At 46.0% G+C, this 5,586-nt stretch overlaps 1 long non-coding RNA gene across 1 annotated transcript; it reads right to left on the reverse strand.

The window, feature by feature from the left end:
• Positions 1–765: 765 nt before the first annotated feature.
• On the reverse strand, positions 766–1,771 carry LOC132081540 (uncharacterized). The gene is made up of 2 exons (XR_009419689.1): positions 1,650–1,771; positions 766–1,053 (listed from the first exon to the last, which is right to left on the reverse strand). It is a non-coding gene; the product is annotated as an uncharacterized LOC132081540 (long non-coding RNA).
• Between the last annotated feature and the right edge of the window lie 3,815 nt (positions 1,772–5,586).

Raw genomic sequence — 5,586 nt, forward strand, 5'->3', positions numbered from 1 at the left:
CAAAACAGTACTAACAAAAAAAAGCTCTACGTTTATGCACAAATAATAACCGATAATCTGGAAAAGTTATTTGAAAAAATTTTACAAATTAACTAAAAGCATAAAAATAAAAAAAAATCTAAACTATTAAAATACTACAAAATATCACTAACTAAATTTAAAAAATATTGCCTATAAAAACCCACCATATAAATGCCCCTCTCCCCAACAATAAAACTAAAAACACCTAACGAACCAGAAAGAAATCGGAACTTAGGAACACTAAAACCATAGCGTTCAAGAAGTCACACCACATATCATACACCAACTACAAACAACATAAAACAATACAGTGAATTCTTAAAAACCACCTTAAAACCACTACATTGAAAAACATTTCAAAAATGAAAAACTGCATTTAACAAAAGCCATCTAATAAATTCACACCCAAAACTCCAGCAGCCCAGCTGGCCCTACCAAAGCTGTATGTTTATACATAAATTAAACAAAACCAAAATGCCAGTAATACCTATCAGAAGTCTATGAAAGAAACCTCTTGAAATTAATCCTAGCTCAAATACAAACCAACCCATCCAGAAAGTCAGCTTCACCCAAAAAACAACTTACACAGAGTTAATAATACCAAGAAATAAAACAACACACCATATACCACCAATGAATATAATAGTGTAGGAAAAAAAATACTCCACTTTTTTTTTTTTTTTATTTAAACTAACTTATTTTATTAGCTAGAACAGAAGCTTTTGCCAAGACTGTAACAACAACTTCTTTTTCTTCTTCTCCTTCTGAAATATCCCTTCTCACTCCCAAATTCCTCACAACTTCTGAGTTTAAATCCAAGCCAAAAGCAAAATTCGTGCACTTGTGCGTTCGATGCTCCTGCCAGATTCTCTGTTTCCCTCCACATCTTCTTACACTTTCAGTCTTCAGGCTGTCCTGCCGTGATGAGTTTGTCGGAAGAATGGGTAAAGAGAGGATTTCCCTGCCTCCCCCCCAGAGCTGGTTTCCTCAGCCATTTCACTCAATCCCAAACCGGCAATGATGCACGCTCACCTGAAGCAGGGGAATAAATCTCTAAATGTCACTAAATACATAAAATGTACACAAAAATACATAAATGTCACTAAATACATAAAAGCGCATCCCCATTGTTCCAACACTCGGCAGCCCATGCGGCCAAGGTCAGAACTCTCTGCCCCCCGAGGACACGGCAACCAGCAGGGCCCTTTGTCCCTCTCTCCAGCACGGACCTATGAAGCCAGAGAGGAGTTTACAGAGACCGGGAGGCAGCGGGACGGGGCGGGCGCCCGGCCCGACCTTCCAAAGCTGGCGGCAGCGAAGGCGGGGAGCGCCACGGCCCCGCTCCGCCGCCTGCCCGCCGCCCCGGGGCCGCCCCGCCGGGCTTGTCCGGCCCGCGGTCGCTCCCAGCGCCTGGAGCGGGGCGGGCGCGGGCTCGGGAGCTGCCGCCCTGTTCCGACGCCGCTCGCCCGCCCCCGCCCGCTGCCCCGGCCCGCGGAGCGCTGCGACCGCACCTCCGCCGCCCGCCGAAACCGGCCCCGCCCGGCCGCCCCCGCCGCGGCCGTTCTCCTCGGCCATCGCATCCCTTTGCATGACCGAATGTCCTTCACCCGCCCCCCCCATTTACAGACCCTGGGCCGACCGCCGCTGGCTCCAGCGCCCTTCCCTCGCTCGGCAGCCGCGTCCTTGCCCCGCCCCCGGCACTCAGCGGCGAGGGGCAGGGCGCTGGCTCGGGGGGGTGCGATCCCGCTCTGTGGCCACAGGGGGAGGAGATTTATGGGGGCGTGCGATTTCCCCGCCCATTTCGCCGCCATCTTGAGAAGGTCAAAGAACGCCCGCGACATTTGCGACGCGCCCCTCCCAAAATGGCGGCCGAAGAGGACCCTCGGAAGAAATAGGGTTTTACCCAGATGCCTCTCAGCAACCCGCCTAAATATGTTCGCCCACGGCGCCGCTGACCACATAGGCCGTGTCTTATACACTTAAAATGCCACATAAAAATCAATCGGGGCCGCCGTGGCGTCGGTGTTTCATGCAGGCAGCCGATTAGACCGACGCTGGCCCTCGACTTCCCCGCCCCTCTCGCTGCCATGTTAAGAAGGTCAAGGAAAAGTCCGTGACATCCGCGACTCGCCACTCCCAAGATGGCGGCCTCGCGGCTGCCGGTAGCGACAGAGCTGCAGTACCGCGCTCTGCCCACAAGGCGGCAGCACTGCCGCCCGCCCCAGCCGGGGGCGCAGCGCGCCTCGGGGCTGCGGGCAGGCAAGGTGGCAAAAAAGAACAGGGGCGACCCCCGCCAAAAACTGCTCTGAAATAAATGCCAAAAACCTGCCTCTTACCCCACCAGAATCAAACAAGGCCCCTTGCTTTAAAGCCATGTTTAAATAAATTTTTTATTTCCATTTTTCGTATTTATATTCACATGCATAGCTATAGTGGACATTGATGTAGCATGTAATTTATATAACATTATTCTATTTCTATTATTTATATTTACTTATGTTTTGTGCTTTTATAAATATCTTTCCACATTGATTGTATATTTCTATGTCTAAAATTACATTTCTATCATGCTTTCACTATTTAAAATACAAATCCCATCCTAACTAAATAAATACAAAAAAGCTCTATTCTTTTAAACTACATTGAAATATTTTTATATTTATAGCGCTCATGACTACACTCACATTTATATTTGTAGTTTATACTTAAGTATTATATTAATCATTATGTATAACATGTATCCTATTCAAATAAGAGATAAATTATTTTCCTAATTATGTACCATATCTACTGCTACAACTTCTTTTTCCTTACATTTTTAATTTTTATATTAACCTTCAGCTATTTATGATCTATTTCTATTCTTAGATTTCTACCTTTATATTATTTGTATTTATAATGTTTATACTGAAACACCTGCTTTTGCCAAATAAAAAAAAATCCCCTTTATTTTAAACTACTTAAAAAAACCTAGAGTATATCAATCTGGTATAACATATAACAAATGATAGATATGATAGATGTAAAATTGATATAAATATTGTAGTGTATTATAGGAAATAAATAAAAATCAATATGATCCATAACACAAGTAATACTGTATAAATGTTATATTTATGTTATTTTATATTTCAGATAATTTAACATTTCTTTATATATTTGCATATACTTGACAAACATTTCTATATTTATACTTGGGTTGCGATTTTTTTCTGGGTGTTTTCTGGGTCTTTTCTTGCCCTTCTTCGAATTTTTTTCTGGGTTATTTCTTGTCCATCTTGGGGGTTTTTTCTGGGTTTTTTCTTGCCCATCTTCAGACTTTTTTCTGGTTTTTTTCTTGCCCATCTCAGAGTTTTTTTTTGGGGTTTTTTTCTGGGTTTTTTTCGTGCCCATCTTGGGTGATTTTCTGGGGTTTTTCTACGTTTTTTTTCTTGCCCATCTGGGATTATTTTCTGGGGTTTTTTTCTCGTTGCTTTCTTGCCCATCCTGGGCTTTTTCTGGGTTTTTTTCTTGTCCATCATGTGGTTTTTTTCTGGTTTTTTCCTGCTCATCGTCGTCTGGTTTTCTGGGTTTTAGGCCAAAATCGGTACATATCAAGTCAGTTCATGCAATACAACCCGGCTGGGGATTTTTTATTCTAAATTTAACAAGGAGTCGCAAAACCTGGAAAGCAAAAGTCACACACACAAGGTTAAATCCAGTCAGCATGCACTCACACACGCAGAAACGAGCAGACACAGACAGACACAGCCACGTGCTCTCACACACGCTCACACAATCTTTCCACTTAAATGCTCACTGCGGCCCTTACTCGAGATGCTGAAGAACGTGCTGTGACACATCTTCCGGCTGCCGCTCCTTGAGGTAAAATGGCAGATCCTGGGGAAATCAGCAGCCTCGGGGACCTGTGAGACGACAGGAAGGGTCAACGAGTGGCTATCTGACAGCTAGGACTTGTCTCCTCTCTGGACTGATAAATTTTCTACCCAAAATCCAATAGAAGACAGATGTATAGGTACATAGAACATAAGCCACCATAGGCAGATACAATACAAGCCAGGACTTGCAAAAATTCTCTGGAAGATGAATTCTTGCGCCCTATTCCCTTTCAGAAGAAGGAACCTACACAACTACTGCAGTCATCTGAGGAGGTGCAGCTGAAAAAAAAGTTAGGACAACAGTCAGACGGTTCAATGAGAACTGAAGAGCTCCAGATATCCTGTGTCCATCTACAAATCCCATCTAGAGTCCAACTACACCCCACACTGCACATTACAAATCCCCGGGCCCTCTCCTATTGCACCAGGCTATGCGGCAGGGCAGAGCAGCTCGGGCACAAATGTGTGCTGACAGCCGTGACACAGGATGGACAGGACAGGACAGACAACGGGGACACAACACAGACAGAAAATTCTAGGCAAGGAAAATGGCTGCAAGGACTGAGAGAATGCAAAAGGAGAGGACCGAGTTCAAACTGATGGTGAGCTGATGAGGCTCAGAGAACCCCGAAGGAAGAAGATGATAACTGAATGATTTCTTCTAAGAACTGCAAAGATGGATGCCTAGGAATCCTACGGTCAGAATCCTCTACCTAACCTCATATTACGCCAAATCCTAATCCACCAAAATGGATCCAGGTGGGGGCATAGCTGTCCATACAGCCCAGACCGAGACCTGACAAGACATCAGATGCGATGCTTCCAAAGACAGAAGAGAGTCTGACGCCTGTCTGAGCTCCCCAGTCAAAAGTTCTGTGGCCTGGGTGCCAGGCCAGGGAATGCAGAGATCACAGATGCTAACAATGATGCCAAGATTAATGACAGGCACCCCTAAGGTAAAAGACATGGGATACACAAACAACACACAATTCACAACAGACAAGTGACACGAGACACACCGGGACTGCTCTGCCCTGCTGCACACCTCAGCACTGTGATCAAAAGTGAGACTTGGCTTCTATGGGGCCTAAGGGGCCACTTCATTAACACCCCCCACCTCCAAACTGGACTCAAAACCCCCTCCCTGTAATCCCCAAACCAGCACCGTGCTTTCAGCCCCTCTGTGGGTCACGGCCCTCTACTTATCTCTCATACAGCTGGGGATGCTGGTCCCTGTCAGGTGCAAAGAAAGGCCACCTCATCAGATGGGAAGGTCCTGCTGGCACCGGGCTGGTGTCTCTCAGACAGCTAGATTAAAGAGAACCAAACATCAGTGCCTGATCTTGGCACCGCATCGGCCAAAACCCCACCACTCTGCTACTCACCGCGCTCCTAAGAAGGCCCGGCACCTCCTAACCCTGACCCTCTGCCACACGTGGAATGCGTCTGCACCTGAAAGAAAGTTAGAACACATGTCAAACATCACCAGGATAACTCACAAGCTGCAAACACCATATGTCAATCTAGGAACAACATCTAGAGCCCAAGTACAGCCAGCATTACAAATTTCAACTCCCCAAGGCTCGTCCTATTGCAGCAGGCCATGCGGCAGGGCAGAACAGCTCCGGCAAAAAATGTGTGCACACACCCGTGACACAGAAAGTGACAAACAGGGGGGACATGAAAC

The sequence above is a fragment of the Ammospiza nelsoni genome, chromosome 18 (genome assembly GCF_027579445.1).
Source record: "Ammospiza nelsoni isolate bAmmNel1 chromosome 18, bAmmNel1.pri, whole genome shotgun sequence".
In the NCBI taxonomy this organism is placed as follows: domain Eukaryota; kingdom Metazoa; phylum Chordata; class Aves; order Passeriformes; family Passerellidae; genus Ammospiza; species Ammospiza nelsoni.